General features: G+C 41.5%; 20 non-coding genes across 20 annotated transcripts; 9 read left to right on the top strand and 11 right to left on the bottom strand.

Annotated features, from left to right (window-relative positions):
- The first annotated feature begins 998 nt into the window (after positions 1 to 998).
- On the top strand, positions 999 to 1,071 carry trnak-cuu (transfer RNA lysine (anticodon CUU)). Its single transcript has one exon. It is a non-coding gene; the product is annotated as a tRNA-Lys (tRNA).
- Positions 1,072 to 1,160: 89 nt separating this feature from the next.
- trnan-guu (transfer RNA asparagine (anticodon GUU)) lies at positions 1,161 to 1,234 on the bottom strand. Its single transcript has one exon. It is a non-coding gene; the product is annotated as a tRNA-Asn (tRNA).
- Positions 1,235 to 2,388: 1,154 nt separating this feature from the next.
- trnak-cuu (transfer RNA lysine (anticodon CUU)) lies at positions 2,389 to 2,461 on the top strand. Its single transcript has one exon. It is a non-coding gene; the product is annotated as a tRNA-Lys (tRNA).
- Positions 2,462 to 2,550: 89 nt separating this feature from the next.
- Positions 2,551 to 2,624, bottom strand: trnan-guu (transfer RNA asparagine (anticodon GUU)). Its single transcript has one exon. It is a non-coding gene; the product is annotated as a tRNA-Asn (tRNA).
- A 1,154-nt stretch (positions 2,625 to 3,778) lies between these two features.
- On the top strand, positions 3,779 to 3,851 carry trnak-cuu (transfer RNA lysine (anticodon CUU)). The gene has a single exon. It is a non-coding gene; the product is annotated as a tRNA-Lys (tRNA).
- An 89-nt stretch (positions 3,852 to 3,940) lies between these two features.
- On the bottom strand, positions 3,941 to 4,014 carry trnan-guu (transfer RNA asparagine (anticodon GUU)). Its single transcript has one exon. It is a non-coding gene; the product is annotated as a tRNA-Asn (tRNA).
- A 1,154-nt stretch (positions 4,015 to 5,168) lies between these two features.
- trnak-cuu (transfer RNA lysine (anticodon CUU)) lies at positions 5,169 to 5,241 on the top strand. Its single transcript has one exon. It is a non-coding gene; the product is annotated as a tRNA-Lys (tRNA).
- Positions 5,242 to 5,330: 89 nt separating this feature from the next.
- On the bottom strand, positions 5,331 to 5,404 carry trnan-guu (transfer RNA asparagine (anticodon GUU)). Its single transcript has one exon. It is a non-coding gene; the product is annotated as a tRNA-Asn (tRNA).
- A 1,154-nt stretch (positions 5,405 to 6,558) lies between these two features.
- trnak-cuu (transfer RNA lysine (anticodon CUU)) lies at positions 6,559 to 6,631 on the top strand. Its single transcript has one exon. It is a non-coding gene; the product is annotated as a tRNA-Lys (tRNA).
- An 89-nt stretch (positions 6,632 to 6,720) lies between these two features.
- Positions 6,721 to 6,794, bottom strand: trnan-guu (transfer RNA asparagine (anticodon GUU)). The gene has a single exon. It is a non-coding gene; the product is annotated as a tRNA-Asn (tRNA).
- A 1,312-nt stretch (positions 6,795 to 8,106) lies between these two features.
- On the bottom strand, positions 8,107 to 8,180 carry trnan-guu (transfer RNA asparagine (anticodon GUU)). The gene has a single exon. It is a non-coding gene; the product is annotated as a tRNA-Asn (tRNA).
- A 1,138-nt stretch (positions 8,181 to 9,318) lies between these two features.
- On the top strand, positions 9,319 to 9,391 carry trnak-cuu (transfer RNA lysine (anticodon CUU)). Its single transcript has one exon. It is a non-coding gene; the product is annotated as a tRNA-Lys (tRNA).
- An 89-nt stretch (positions 9,392 to 9,480) lies between these two features.
- Positions 9,481 to 9,554, bottom strand: trnan-guu (transfer RNA asparagine (anticodon GUU)). The gene has a single exon. It is a non-coding gene; the product is annotated as a tRNA-Asn (tRNA).
- A 1,312-nt stretch (positions 9,555 to 10,866) lies between these two features.
- trnan-guu (transfer RNA asparagine (anticodon GUU)) lies at positions 10,867 to 10,940 on the bottom strand. Its single transcript has one exon. It is a non-coding gene; the product is annotated as a tRNA-Asn (tRNA).
- Positions 10,941 to 12,078: 1,138 nt separating this feature from the next.
- trnak-cuu (transfer RNA lysine (anticodon CUU)) lies at positions 12,079 to 12,151 on the top strand. The gene has a single exon. It is a non-coding gene; the product is annotated as a tRNA-Lys (tRNA).
- Positions 12,152 to 12,240: 89 nt separating this feature from the next.
- trnan-guu (transfer RNA asparagine (anticodon GUU)) lies at positions 12,241 to 12,314 on the bottom strand. The gene has a single exon. It is a non-coding gene; the product is annotated as a tRNA-Asn (tRNA).
- Positions 12,315 to 13,468: 1,154 nt separating this feature from the next.
- Positions 13,469 to 13,541, top strand: trnak-cuu (transfer RNA lysine (anticodon CUU)). The gene has a single exon. It is a non-coding gene; the product is annotated as a tRNA-Lys (tRNA).
- Positions 13,542 to 13,630: 89 nt separating this feature from the next.
- On the bottom strand, positions 13,631 to 13,704 carry trnan-guu (transfer RNA asparagine (anticodon GUU)). The gene has a single exon. It is a non-coding gene; the product is annotated as a tRNA-Asn (tRNA).
- A 1,138-nt stretch (positions 13,705 to 14,842) lies between these two features.
- On the top strand, positions 14,843 to 14,915 carry trnak-cuu (transfer RNA lysine (anticodon CUU)). The gene has a single exon. It is a non-coding gene; the product is annotated as a tRNA-Lys (tRNA).
- Positions 14,916 to 15,004: 89 nt separating this feature from the next.
- trnan-guu (transfer RNA asparagine (anticodon GUU)) lies at positions 15,005 to 15,078 on the bottom strand. Its single transcript has one exon. It is a non-coding gene; the product is annotated as a tRNA-Asn (tRNA).
- Positions 15,079 to 15,454: the final 376 nt, after the last annotated feature.

Raw genomic sequence — 15,454 nt, 5'->3', positions numbered from 1 at the left:
GTCTAAAATTCGCCCTTCCTTCAATTTCTCACTTGTCAAGACCTCCAGGTCTTCAAACAAAAGGTCAGTTTGTAGACCCTTTTCCTGTCAAAGTTTTGATCCTTTTGTCCACCAGTCATCGGAATGTGTATGATTTTCACCAGTTTACACAGTGTAGCTCCCTTGCCTTCAGTTGCAGGGTTATGTCCTCTTAGATAAGACGCTTTTGAAATTATTTATGAAAATGCACCCAAAACCTATTCAAAACAGATTTGATGGAAGCACTGCAGGAGCTGCTCCAAGACGCATTTTGTCCAGGAAATGTGCAATCATGAATGCATCCATATCACCAACACACATTTACAAACCAAACCATAGGCAATAAAATACATGAGTAAACTGATTTGTGGACCTTTGTGGCACTTGGTACTGCTGAGATCAGGATCATTACAGAGTTCAGCAATTATTTTCCCAACTAGGTCATTGATACATTGGAATCCCCAATGTTTTCTGGAACAGAATAGGCTATGCCTTTCGGATGAGAATAAAAAAAGACTTCAAGAACCAAAAAAGAAGTTAAGCTGCCTTCAGCTGATGTACTCAGACTAAAGGGAAACACTTTAAATCCCAAGGTGAAATGCACATGCTCAAAATTTTATCAGGACAGAGTACATGTTTTACTTTGATATTAAGAGTGATCAATGGATTGTCTTCCAGTAAATTAATGTTTTCTTCCGCTACAAAACGTTTTTTCAACAACTATAAAGAGGCTATGCAACGAAACTGAGCTGGGATGTCAAGTGCCTTTAATGGTACCTTTTTGACCAGTTACCTGACCAGTTCGATTGTTAGTTTGCCAGATTCTCAATCTCTGGGATGTGAGATCATGCACCAGGTTTAGTGAATGTTTAAGGGTGAAGGTCTTTAGTTTCTGCACAAATTCCACAAACATAGCTCAGGTCCTGCTCAACATGTCAACATGTGCCGACAGCAAGTGCCTTTGGGGTCCTACAAAAATCGCCCGGCTAGCTCAGTCGGTAGAGCATGAGACTCTTAATCTCAGGGTCGTGGGTTCGAGCCCCACGTTGGGCGAGAGGCTGATTTGTTTGAGTGAAATGTTGAAATTTAGTTAATCTGTTTGCACAAAATACGTCTAAAAAAGAAGAGAAAGGAACATACATCGTCCCTGAGTGGGCTCGAACCACCATCCTTTCGGTTAACAGCCGAACGCGCTAACCGATTGCGCCACAGAGACCAGATGCTGCTGTGCTTACATAGTTCTTCCTCAAAAGAAAAACCCAACAAGCACATTCCTCCTGTTTGCTGGCTTTTGATGAAATGAGCCAATGCATAAAGGATGCAACATCAATGTCACTCACACTTTTCTGCTAGCTTGTCTAAAATTCGCCCTTCCTTCAATTTCTCACTTGTCAAGACCTGCAGGTCTTCAAACAAAAGGTCAGTTTGTAGACCCTTTTCCTGTCAAAGTTTTGATCCTTTTGTCCACCAGTCATCGGAATGTGTATGATTTTCACCAGTTTACACAGAGTAGCTCCCTTGCTTTCAGTTGCAGGGTTATGTCCTCTTAGATAAGACGCTTTTGAAATTATTTGTGAAAATGCACCCAAAACCTATTCAAAACAGATTTGATGGAAGCACTGCAGGAGCTGCTCCAAGACGCATTTTGTCCAGAAAATGTGCTATCATGAATGCATCCATATCACCAACACACATTTACAAACCAAACCATAGGCAATAAAATACATGAGTAAACTGATTTGTGGACCTTTGTGGCACTTGGTACTGCTGAGATCAGGATCATAACAGAGTTCAGCAATTATTTTCCCAACTAGGTCATTGATACATTGGAATCCCCAATGTTTTCTGGAACAGAATAGGCTATGCCTTTCGGATGAGAATAAAAAAAGACTTCAAGAACCAAAAAAGAAGTTAAGCTGCCTTCAGCTGATGTACTCAGACTAAAGGGAAACACTTTAAATCCCAAGGTGAAATGCACATGCTCAAAATTTTATCAGGACAGAGTACATGTTTTACTTTGATATTAAGAGCGATCACTAGATTGTCTTCCAGTAAATGAATGTTTTCTTCCGCTACAAAACGTTTTTTCAACAACTATAAAGAGGCTATGCAACGAAACTGAGCTGAGATGTCAAGTGCCTTTAATGGTACATTTTTGACCCCACTTCAAATGCTGCTGTTACCTGACCAGTTCGATTGTTAGTTTGCCAGATTCTCAATCTCTGGGATGTGAGATCATGCACCAGGTTTAGTGAATGTTTAAGGGTGAAGGTCTTTAGTTTCTGCACAAATTCCACAAACATAGCTCAGGTCCTGCTCAACATGTCAACATGTGGCGACAGCAAGTGCCTTTGGGGTCCTACAAAAATCGCCCGGCTAGCTCAGTCGGTAGAGCATGAGACTCTTAATCTCAGGGTCGTGAGTTCGAGCCCCACGTTGGGCGAGAGGCTGATTTGTTTGAGTGAAATGTTGAAATTTAGTTAATCTGTTTGCACAAAATACGTCTAAAAAAGAAGAGAAAGGAACATACATCGTCCCTGGGTGGGCTCGAACCACCATCCTTTCGGTTAACAGCCGAACGCGCTAACCGATTGCGCCACAGAGACCAGATGCTGCTGTGCTTACATAGTTCTTCCTCAAAAGAAAAACCCAACAAGCACATTCCTCCTGTTTGCTGGCTTTTGATGAAATGAGCCAATGCATAAAGGATGCAACATCAATGTCACTCACACTTTTCTGCTAGCTTGTCTAAAATTCGCCCTTCCTTCAATTTCTCACTTGTCAAGACCTGCAGGTCTTCAAACAAAAGGTCAGTTTGTAGACCCTTTTCCTGTCAAAGTTTTGATCCTTTTGTCCACCAGTCATCGGAATGTGTATGATTTTCACCAGTTTACACAGTGTAGCTCCCTTGCATTCAGTTGCAGGGTTATGTCCTCTTAGATAAGACGCTTTTCAAATTATTTGTGAAAATGCACCCAAAACCTATTCAAAACAGATTTGATGGAAGCACTGCAGGAGCTGCTCCAAGACGCATTTTGTCCAGAAAATGTGCTATCATGAATGCATACATATCACCAACACACATTTACAAACCAAACCATAGGCAATAAAATACATGAGTAAACTGATTTGTGGACCTTTGTGGCACTTGGTACTGCTGAGATCAGGATCATTACAGAGTTCAGCAATTATTTTCCCAACTAGGTCATTGATACATTGGAATCCCCAATGTTTTCTGGAACAGAATAGGCTATGCCTTTCGGATGAGAATAAAAAAAGACTTCAAGAACCAAAAAAGAAGTTAAGCTGCCTTCAGCTGATGTACTCAGACTAAAGGGAAACACTTTAAATCCCAAGGTGAAATGCACATGCTCAAAATTTTATCAGGACAGAGTACATGTTTTACTTTGATATTAAGAGCGATCACTAGATTGTCTTCCAGTAAATTAATGTTTTCTTCCGCTACAAAACGTTTTTTCAACAACTATAAAGAGGCTATGCAACGAAACTGAGCTGAGATGTCAAGTGCCTTTAATGGTACATTTTTGACCCCACTTCAAATGCTGCTGTTACCTGACCAGTTCGATTGTTAGTTTGCCAGATTCTCAATCTCTGGGATGTGAGATCATGCACCAGGTTTAGTGAATGTTTAAGGGTGAAGGTCTTTAGTTTCTGCACAAATTCCACAAACATAGCTCAGGTCCTGCTCAACATGTCAACATGTGGCGACAGCAAGTGCCTTTGGGGTCCTACAAAAATCGCCCGGCTAGCTCAGTCGGTAGAGCATGAGACTCTTAATCTCAGGGTCGTGGGTTCGAGCCCCACGTTGGGCGAGAGGCTGATTTGTTTGAGTGAAATGTTGAAATTTAGTTAATCTGTTTGCACAAAATACGTCTAAAAAAGAAGAGAAAGGAACATACATCGTCCCTGGGTGGGCTCGAACCACCATCCTTTCGGTTAACAGCCGAACGCGCTAACCGATTGCGCCACAGAGACCAGATGCTGCTGTGCTTACATAGTTCTTCCTCAAAAGAAAAACCCAACAAGCACATTCCTCCTGTTTGCTGGCTTTTGATGAAATGAGCCAATGCATAAAGGATGCAACATCAATGTCACTCACACTTTTCTGCTAGCTTGTCTAAAATTCGCCCTTCCTTCAATTTCTCACTTGTCAAGACCTGCAGGTCTTCAAACAAAAGGTCAGTTTGTAGACCCTTTTCCTGTCAAAGTTTTGATCCTTTTGTCCACCAGTCATCGGAATGTGTATGATTTTCACCAGTTTACACAGTGTAGCTCCCTTGCCTTCAGTTGCAGGGTTATGTCGTCTTAGATAAGACGCTTTTGAAATTATTTGTGAAAATGCACCCAAAACCTATTCAAAACAGATTTGATGGAAGCACTGCAGGAGCTGCTCCAAGACGCATTTTGTCCAGAAAATGTGCTATCATGAATGCATCCATATCACCAACACACATTTACAAACCAAACCATAGGCAATAAAATACATGAGTAAACTGATTTGTGGACCTTTGTGGCACTTGGTACTGCTGAGATCAGGATCATTACAGAGTTCAGCAATTATTTTCCCAACTAGGTCATTGATACATTGGAATCCCCAATGTTTTCTGGAACAGAATAGGCTATGCCTTTCGGATGAGAATAAAAAAAGACTTCAAGAACCAAAAAAGAAGTTAAGCTGCCTTCAGCTGATGTACTCAGACTAAAGGGAAACACTTTAAATCCCAAGGTGAAATGCACATGCTCAAAATTTTATCAGGACAGAGTACATGTTTTACTTTGATATTAAGAGCGATCACTGGATTGTCTTCCAGTAAATTAATGTTTTCTTCCGCTACAAAACGTTTTTTCAACAACTATAAAGAGGCTATGCAACGAAACTGAGCTGGGATGTCAAGTGCCTTTAATGGTACCTTTTTGACCCCACTTCAAATGCTGCTGTTACCTGACCAGTTCGATTGTTAGTTTGCCAGATTCTCAATCTCTGGGATGTGAGATCATGCACCAGGTTTAGTGAATGTTTAAGGGTGAAGGTCTTTAATTTCTGCACAAATTCCACAAACATAGCTCAGGTCCTGCTCAACATGTCAACATGTGGCGACAGCAAGTGCCTTTGGGGTCTTACAAAAATCGCCCGGCTAGCTCAGTCGGTAGAGCATGAGACTCTTAATCTCAGGGTCGTGGGTTCGAGCCCCACGTTGGGCGAGAGGCTGATTTGTTTGAGTGAAATGTTGAAATTTAGTTAATCTGTTTGCACAAAATACGTCTAAAAAAGAAGAGAAAGGAACATACATCGTCCCTGGGTGGGCTCGAACCACCATCCTTTCGGTTAACAGCCGAACGCGCTAACCGATTGCGCCACAGAGACCAGATGCTGCTGTGCTTACATAGTTCTTCCTCAAAAGAAAAACCCAACAAGCACATTCCTCCTGTTTGCTGGCTTTTGATGAAATGAGCCAATGCATAAAGGATGCAACATCAATGTCACTCACACTTTTCTGCTAGCTTGTCTAAAATTCGCCCTTCCTTCAATTTCTCACTTGTCAAGACCTGCAGGTCTTCAAACAAAAGGTCAGTTTGTAGACCCTTTTCCTGTCAAAGTTTTGATCCTTTTGTCCACCAGTCATCGGAATGTGTATGATTTTCACCAGTTTACACAGTGTAGCTCCCTTGCCTTCAGTTGCAGGGTTATGTCCTCTTAGATAAGACGCTTTTGAAATTATTTGTGAAAATGCACCCAAAACCTATTCAAAACAGATTTGATGGAAGCACTGCAGGAGCTGCTCCAAGACGCATTTTGTCCAGAAAATGTGCTATCATGAATGCATCCATATCACCAACACACATTTACAAACCAAACCATAGGCAATAAAATACATGAGTAAACTGATTTGTGGACCTTTGTGGCACTTGGTACTGCTGAGATCAGGATCATTACAGAGTTCAGCAATTATTTTCCCAACTAGGTCATTGATACATTGGAATCCCCAATGTTTTCTGGAACAGAATAGGCTATGCCTTTCGGATGAGAATAAAAAAAGACTTCAAGAACCAAAAAAGAAGTTAAGCTGCCTTCAGCTGATGTACTCAGACTAAAGGGAAACACTTTAAATCCCAAGGTGAAATGCACATGCTCAAAATTTTATCAGGACAGAGTACATGTTTTACTTTGATATTAAGAGCGATCACTAGATTGTCTTCCAGTAAATTAATGTTTTCTTCCGCTACAAAACGTTTTTTCAACAACTATAAAGAGGCTATGCAACGAAACTGAGCTGAGATGTCAAGTGCCTTTAATGGTACATTTTTGACCCCACTTCAAATGCTGCTGTTACCTGACCAGTTCGATTGTTAGTTTGCCAGATTCTCAATCTCTGGGATGTGAGATCATGCACCAGGTTTAGTGAATGTTTAAGGGTGAAGGTCTTTAGTTTCTGCACAAATTCCACAAACATAGCTCAGGTCCTGCTCAACATGTCAACATGTGGCGACAGCAAGTGCCTTTGGGGTCCTACAAAAATCGCCCGGCTAGCTCAGTCGGTAGAGCATGAGACTCTTAATCTCAGGGTCGTGGGTTCGAGCCCCACGTTGGGCGAGAGGCTGATTTGTTTGAGTGAAATGTTGAAATTTAGTTAATCTGTTTGCACAAAATACGTCTAAAAAAGAAGAGAAAGGAACATACATCGTCCCTGGGTGGGCTCGAACCACCATCCTTTCGGTTAACAGCCGAACGCGCTAACCGATTGCGCCACAGAGACCAGATGCTGCTGTGCTTACATAGTTCTTCCTCAAAAGAAAAACCCAACAAGCACATTCCTCCTGTTTGCTGGCTTTTGATGAAATGAGCCAATGCATAAAGGATGCAACATCAATGTCACTCACACTTTTCTGCTAGCTTGTCTAAAATTCGCCCTTCCTTCAATTTCTCACTTGTCAAGACCTGCAGGTCTTCAAACAAAAGGTCAGTTTGTAGACCCTTTTCCTGTCAAAGTTTTGATCCTTTTGTCCACCAGTCATCGGAATGTGTATGATTTTCACCAGTTTACACAGTGTAGCTCCCTTGCCTTCAGTTGCAGGGTTATGTCGTCTTAGATAAGACGCTTTTGAAATTATTTGTGAAAATGCACCCAAAACCTATTCAAAACAGATTTGATGGAAGCACTGCAGGAGCTGCTCCAAGACGCATTTTGTCCAGAAAATGTGCTATCATGAATGCATCCATATCACCAACACACATTTACAAACCAAACCATAGGCAATAAAATACATGAGTAAACTGATTTGTGGACCTTTGTGGCACTTGGTACTGCTGAGATCAGGATCATTACAGAGTTCAGCAATTATTTTCCCAACTAGGTCATTGATACATTGGAATCCCCAATGTTTTCTGGAACAGAATAGGCTATGCCTTTCGGATGAGAATAAAAAAAGACTTCAAGAACCAAAAAAGAAGTTAAGCTGCCTTCAGCTGATGTACTCAGACTAAAGGGAAACACTTTAAATCCCAAGGTGAAATGCACATGCTCAAAATTTTATCAGGACAGAGTACATGTTTTACTTTGATATTAAGAGTGATCAATGGATTGTCTTCCAGTAAATTAATGTTTTCTTCCGCTACAAAACGTTTTTTCAACAACTATAAAGAGGCTATGCAACGAAACTGAGCTGGGATGTCAAGTGCCTTTAATGGTACCTTTTTGACCCCACTTCAAATGCTGCTGTTACCTGACCAGTTCGATTGTTAGTTTGCCAGATTCTCAATCTCTGGGATGTGAGATCATGCACCAGGTTTAGTGAATGTTTAAGGGTGAAGGTCTTTAATTTCTGCACAAATTCCACAAACATAGCTCAGGTCCTGCTCAACATGTCAACATGTGGCGACAGCAAGTGCCTTTGGGGTCCTACAAAAATCGCCCGGCTAGCTCAGTCGGTAGAGCATGAGACTCTTAATCTCAGGGTCGTGAGTTCGAGCTGTTGGGCGAGAGGCTGATTTGTTTGAGTGAAATGTTGAAATTTAGTTAATCTGTTTGCACAAAATACGTCTAAAAAAGAAGAGAAAGGAACATACATCGTCCCTGGGTGGGCTCGAACCACCATCCTTTCGGTTAACAGCCGAACGCGCTAACCGATTGCGCCACAGAGACCAGATGCTGCTGTGCTTACATAGTTCTTCCTCAAAAGAAAAACCCAACAAGCACATTCCTCCTGTTTGCTGGCTTTTGATGAAATGAGCCAATGCATAAAGGATGCAACATCAATGTCACTCACACTTTTCTGCTAGCTTGTCTAAAATTCGCCCTTCCTTCAATTTCTCACTTGTCAAGACCTCCAGGTCTTCAAACAAAAGGTCAGTTTGTAGACCCTTTTCCTGTCAAAGTTTTGATCCTTTTGTCCACCAGTCATCGGAATGTGTATGATTTTCACCAGTTTACACAGTGTAGCTCCCTTGCCTTCAGTTGCAGGGTTATGTCCTCTTAGATAAGACGCTTTTGAAATTATTTATGAAAATGCACCCAAAACCTATTCAAAACAGATTTGATGGAAGCACTGCAGGAGCTGCTCCAAGACGCATTTTGTCCAGGAAATGTGCTATCATGAATGCATCCATATCACCAACACACATTTACAAACCAAACCATAGGCAATAAAATACATGAGTAAACTGATTTGTGGACCTTTGTGGCACTTGGTACTGCTGAGATCAGGATCATTACAGAGTTCAGCAATTATTTTCCCAACTAGGTCATTGATACATTGGAATCCCCAATGTTTTCTGGAACAGAATAGGCTATGCCTTTCGGATGAGAATAAAAAAAGACTTCAAGAACCAAAAAAGAAGTTAAGCTGCCTTCAGCTGATGTACTCAGACTAAAGGGAAACACTTTAAATCCCAAGGTGAAATGCACATGCTCAAAATTTTATCAGGACAGAGTACATGTTTTACTTTGATATTAAGAGTGATCAATGGATTGTCTTCCAGTAAATTAATGTTTTCTTCCGCTACAAAACGTTTTTTCAACAACTATAAAGAGGCTATGCAACGAAACTGAGCTGGGATGTCAAGTGCCTTTAATGGTACCTTTTTGACCAGTTACCTGACCAGTTCGATTGTTAGTTTGCCAGATTCTCAATCTCTGGGATGTGAGATCATGCACCAGGTTTAGTGAATGTTTAAGGGTGAAGGTCTTTAGTTTCTGCACAAATTCCACAAACATAGCTCAGGTCCTGCTCAACATGTCAACATGTGGCGACAGCAAGTGCCTTTGGGGTCCTACAAAAATCGCCCGGCTAGCTCAGTCGGTAGAGCATGAGACTCTTAATCTCAGGGTCGTGGGTTCGAGCCCCACGTTGGGCGAGAGGCTGATTTGTTTGAGTGAAATGTTGAAATTTAGTTAATCTGTTTGCACAAAATACGTCTAAAAAAGAAGAGAAAGGAACATACATCGTCCCTGGGTGGGCTCGAACCACCATCCTTTCGGTTAACAGCCGAACGCGCTAACCGATTGCGCCACAGAGACCAGATGCTGCTGTGCTTACATAGTTCTTCCTCAAAAGAAAAACCCAACAAGCACATTCCTCCTGTTTGCTGGCTTTTGATGAAATGAGCCAATGCATAAAGGATGCAACATCAATGTCACTCACACTTTTCTGCTAGCTTGTCTAAAATTCGCCCTTCCTTCAATTTCTCACTTGTCAAGACCTCCAGGTCTTCAAACAAAAGGTCAGTTTGTAGACCCTTTTCCTGTCAAAGTTTTGATCCTTTTGTCCACCAGTCATCGGAATGTGTATGATTTTCACCAGTTTACACAGTGTAGCTCCCTTGCCTTCAGTTGCAGGGTTATGTCCTCTTAGATAAGACGCTTTTGAAATTATTTATGAAAATGCACCCAAAACCTATTCAAAACAGATTTGATGGAAGCACTGCAGGAGCTGCTCCAAGACGCATTTTGTCCAGGAAATGTGCTATCATGAATGCATCCATATCACCAACACACATTTACAAACCAAACCATAGGCAATAAAATACATGAGTAAACTGATTTGTGGACCTTTGTGGCACTTGGTACTGCTGAGATCAGGATCATTACAGAGTTCAGCAATTATTTTCCCAACTAGGTCATTGATACATTGGAATCCCCAATGTTTTCTGGAACAGAATAGGCTATGCCTTTCGGATGAGAATAAAAAAAGACTTCAAGAACCAAAAAAGAAGTTAAGCTGCCTTCAGCTGATGTACTCAGACTAAAGGGAAACACTTTAAATCCCAAGGTGAAATGCACATGCTCAAAATTTTATCAGGACAGAGTACATGTTTTACTTTGATATTAAGAGTGATCAATGGATTGTCTTCCAGTAAATTAATGTTTTCTTCCGCTACAAAACGTTTTTTCAACAACTATAAAGAGGCTATGCAACGAAACTGAGCTGGGATGTCAAGTGCCTTTAATGGTACCTTTTTGACCCCACTTCAAATGCTGCTGTTACCTGACCAGTTCGATTGTTAGTTTGCCAGATTCTCAATCTCTGGGATGTGAGATCATGCACCAGGTTTAGTGAATGTTTAAGGGTGAAGGTCTTTAATTTCTGCACAAATTCCACAAACATAGCTCAGGTCCTGCTCAACATGTCAACATGTGGCGACAGCAAGTGCCTTTGGGGTCCTACAAAAATCGCCCGGCTAGCTCAGTCGGTAGAGCATGAGACTCTTAATCTCAGGGTCGTGAGTTCGAGCTGTTGGGCGAGAGGCTGATTTGTTTGAGTGAAATGTTGAAATTTAGTTAATCTGTTTGCACAAAATACGTCTAAAAAAGAAGAGAAAGGAACATACATCGTCCCTGGGTGGGCTCGAACCACCATCCTTTCGGTTAACAGCCGAACGCGCTAACCGATTGCGCCACAGAGACCAGATGCTGCTGTGCTTACATAGTTCTTCCTCAAAAGAAAAACCCAACAAGCACATTCCTCCTGTTTGCTGGCTTTTGATGAAATGAGCCAATGCATAAAGGATGCAACATCAATGTCACTCACACTTTTCTGCTAGCTTGTCTAAAATTCGCCCTTCCTTCAATTTCTCACTTGTCAAGACCTCCAGGTCTTCAAACAAAAGGTCAGTTTGTAGACCCTTTTCCTGTCAAAGTTTTGATCCTTTTGTCCACCAGTCATCGGAATGTGTATGATTTTCACCAGTTTACACAGTGTAGCTCCCTTGCCTTCAGTTGCAGGGTTATGTCCTCTTAGATAAGACGCTTTTGAAATTATTTATGAAAATGCACCCAAAACCTATTCAAAACAGATTTGATGGAAGCACTGCAGGAGCTGCTCCAAGACGCATTTTGTCCAGGAAATGTGCTATCATGAATGCATCCATATCACCAACACACATTTACAAACCAAACCATAGGCAATAAAATACATGAGTAAACTGATTTGTGGACCTTTGTGGCACTTGGTACTGCTGAGATCAGGATCATTACAGAGTTCAGCAATTATTTTCCCAACTAGGTCATTGATACATTGGAATCCCCAATGTTTTCTGGAACAGAATAGGCTATGCCTTTCGGATGAGAATAAAAAAAGACTTCAAGAACCAAAAAAGAAGTTAAGCTGCCTTCAGCTGATGTACTCAGACTAAAGGGAAACACTTTAAATCCCAAGGTGAAATGCACATGCTCAAAATTTTATCAGGACAGAGTACATGTTTTACTTTGATATTAAGAGTGATCAATGGATTGTCTTCCAGTAAATTAATGTTTTCTTCCGCTACAAAACGTTTTTTCAACAACTATAAAGAGGCTATGCAACGAAACTGAGCTTGGATGTCAAGTGCCTTTAATGGTACCTTTTTGACCAGTTACCTGACCAGTTCGATTGTTAGTTTGCCAGATTCTCAATCTCTGGGATGTGAGATCATGCACCAGGTTTAGTGAATGTTTAAGGGTGAAGGTCTTTAGTTTCTGCACAAATTCCACAAACATAGCTCAGGTCCTGCTCAACATGTCAACATGTGGCGACAGCAAGTGCCTTTGGGGTCCTACAAAAATCGCCCGGCTAGCTCAGTCGGTAGAGCATGAGACTCTTAATCTCAGGGTCGTGGGTTCGAGCCCCACGTTGGGCGAGAGGCTGATTTGTTTGAGTGAAATGTTGAAATTTAGTTAATCTGTTTGCACAAAATACGTCTAAAAAAGAAGAGAAAGGAACATACATCGTCCCTGGGTGGGCTCGAACCACCATCCTTTCGGTTAACAGCCGAACGCGCTAACCGATTGCGCCACAGAGACCAGATGCTGCTGTGCTTACATAGTTCTTCCTCAAAAGAAAAACCCAACAAGCACATTCCTCCTGTTTGCTGGCTTTTGATGAAATGAGCCAATGCATAAAGGATGCAACATCAATGTCACTCACACTTTTCTGCTAGCTTGTCTAAAATTCGCCCTTCCTTCAATTTCTCACTTGTCAAGACCTCCAGGTCTTCAAACAAAAGGTCAGTTTGTAGACCCTTTTCCTGTCAAAGTTTTGATCCTTTTGTCCACCAGTCATCGGAATGTGTATGATTTTCACCAGTTTACACAGTGTAGCTCCCTTGCCTTCAGTTGCAGGGTTATGTCGTCTTAGATAAGACGCTTTTGAAATTATTTGTGAAAATGCACCCAAAACCTATTCAAAACAGATTTGATGGAAGCACTGCAGGAGCTGCTCCAAGACGCATTTTGTCCAGAAAATGTGCTATCATGAATGCATCCATATCACCAACACACATTTACAAACCAAACCATAGGCAATAAAATACATGAGTAAACTGATTTGTGGACCTTTGTGGCACTTGGTACTGCTGAGATCAGGATCATTACAGAGTTCAGCAATTATTTTCCCAACTAGGTCATTGATACATTGGAATCCCCAATGTTTTCTGGAACAGAATAGGCTATGCCTTTCGGATGAGAATAAAAAAAGACTTCAAGAACCAAAAAAGAAGTTAAGCTGCCTTCAGCTGATGTACTCAGACTAAAGGGAAACACTTTAAATCCCAAGGTGAAATGCACATGCTCAAAATTTTATCAGGACAGAGTACATGTTTTACTTTGATATTAAGAGCGATCACTAGATTGTCTTCCAGTAAATTAATGTTTTCTTCCGCTACAAAACGTTTTTTCAACAACTATAAAGAGGCTATGCAACGAAACTGAGCTGAGATGTCAAGTGCCTTTAATGGTACATTTTTGACCCCACTTCAAATGCTGCTGTTACCTGACCAGTTCGATTGTTAGTTTGCCAGATTCTCAATCTCTGGGATGTGAGATCATGCACCAGGTTTAGTGAATGTTTAAGGGTGAAGGTCTTTAGTTTCTGCACAAATTCCACAAACATAGCTCAGGTCCTGCTCAACATGTCAACATGTGGCGACAGCAAGTGCCTTTGGGGTCCTACAAAAATCGCCCGGCTAGCTCAGTCGGTAGAGCATGAGACTCTTAATCTCAGGGTCGTGGGTTCGAGCCCCACGTTGGGCGAGAGGCTGATTTGTTTGAGTGAAATGTTGAAATTTAGTTAATCTGTTTGCACAAAATACGTCTAAAAAAGAAGAGAAAGGAACATACATCGTCCCTGGGTGGGCTCGAACCACCATCCTTTCGGTTAACAGCCGAACGCGCTAACCGATTGCGCCACAGAGACCAGATGCTGCTGTGCTTACATAGTTCTTCCTCAAAAGAAAAACCCAACAAGCACATTCCTCCTGTTTGCTGGCTTTTGATGAAATGAGCCAATGCATAAAGGATGCAACATCAATGTCACTCACACTTTTCTGCTAGCTTGTCTAAAATTCGCCCTTCCTTCAATTTCTCACTTGTCAAGACCTCCAGGTCTTCAAACAAAAGGTCAGTTTGTAGACCCTTTTCCTGTCAAAGTTTTGATCCTTTTGTCCACCAGTCATCGGAATGTGTATGATTTTCACCAGTTTACACAGTGTAGCTCCCTTGCCTTCAGTTGCAGGGTTATGTCCTCTTAGATAAGACGCTTTTGAAATTATTTATGAAAATGCACCCAAAACCTATTCAAAACAGATTTGATGGAAGCACTGCAGGAGCTGCTCCAAGACGCATTTTGTCCAGGAAATGTGCTATCATGAATGCATCCATATCACCAACACACATTTACAAACCAAACCATAGGCAATAAAATACATGAGTAAACTGATTTGTGGACCTTTGTGGCACTTGGTACTGCTGAGATCAGGATCATTACAGAGTTCAGCAATTATTTTCCCAACTAGGTCATTGATACATTGGAATCCCCAATGTTTTCTGGAACAGAATAGGCTATGCCTTTCGGATGAGAATAAAAAAAGACTTCAAGAACCAAAAAAGAAGTTAAGCTGCCTTCAGCTGATGTACTCAGACTAAAGGGAAACACTTTAAATCCCAAGGTGAAATGCACATGCTCAAAATTTTATCAGGACAGAGTACATGTTTTACTTTGATATTAAGAGTGATCAATGGATTGTCTTCCAGTAAATTAATGTTTTCTTCCGCTACAAAACGTTTTTTCAACAACTATAAAGAGGCTATGCAACGAAACTGAGCTTGGATGTCAAGTGCCTTTAATGGTACCTTTTTGACCAGTTACCTGACCAGTTCGATTGTTAGTTTGCCAGATTCTCAATCTCTGGGATGTGAGATCATGCACCAGGTTTAGTGAATGTTTAAGGGTGAAGGTCTTTAGTTTCTGCACAAATTCCACAAACATAGCTCAGGTCCTGCTCAACATGTCAACATGTGGCGACAGCAAGTGCCTTTGGGGTCCTACAAAAATCGCCCGGCTAGCTCAGTCGGTAGAGCATGAGACTCTTAATCTCAGGGTCGTGGGTTCGAGCCCCACGTTGGGCGAGAGGCTGATTTGTTTGAGTGAAATGTTGAAATTTAGTTAATCTGTTTGCACAAAATACGTCTAAAAAAGAAGAGAAAGGAACATACATCGTCCCTGGGTGGGCTCGAACCACCATCCTTTCGGTTAACAGCCGAACGCGCTAACCGATTGCGCCACAGAGACCAGATGCTGCTGTGCTTACATAGTTCTTCCTCAAAAGAAAAACCCAACAAGCACATTCCTCCTGTTTGCTGGCTTTTGATGAAATGAGCCAATGCATAAAGGATGCAACATCAATGTCACTCACACTTTTCTGCTAGCTTGTCTAAAATTCGCCCTTCCTTCAATTTCTCACTTGTCAAGACCTCCAGGTCTTCAAACAAAAGGTCAGTTTGTAGACCCTTTTCCTGTCAAAGTTTTGATCCTTTTGTCCACCAGTCATCGGAATGTGTATGATTTTCACCAGTTTACACAGTGTAGCTCCCTTGCCTTCAGTTGCAGGGTTATGTCGTCTTAGATAAGACGCTTTTGAAATTATTTGTGAAAATGCACCCAAAAC

The sequence above is a fragment of the Brachyhypopomus gauderio genome, unplaced genomic scaffold (assembly GCF_052324685.1).
Source record: "Brachyhypopomus gauderio isolate BG-103 unplaced genomic scaffold, BGAUD_0.2 sc342, whole genome shotgun sequence".
Lineage (NCBI taxonomy): Eukaryota > Metazoa > Chordata > Actinopteri > Gymnotiformes > Hypopomidae > Brachyhypopomus > Brachyhypopomus gauderio.
The sequence above is the reverse complement of the archived record's forward strand: the minus strand, read 5'-3'. Positions and strand labels throughout refer to the sequence as shown.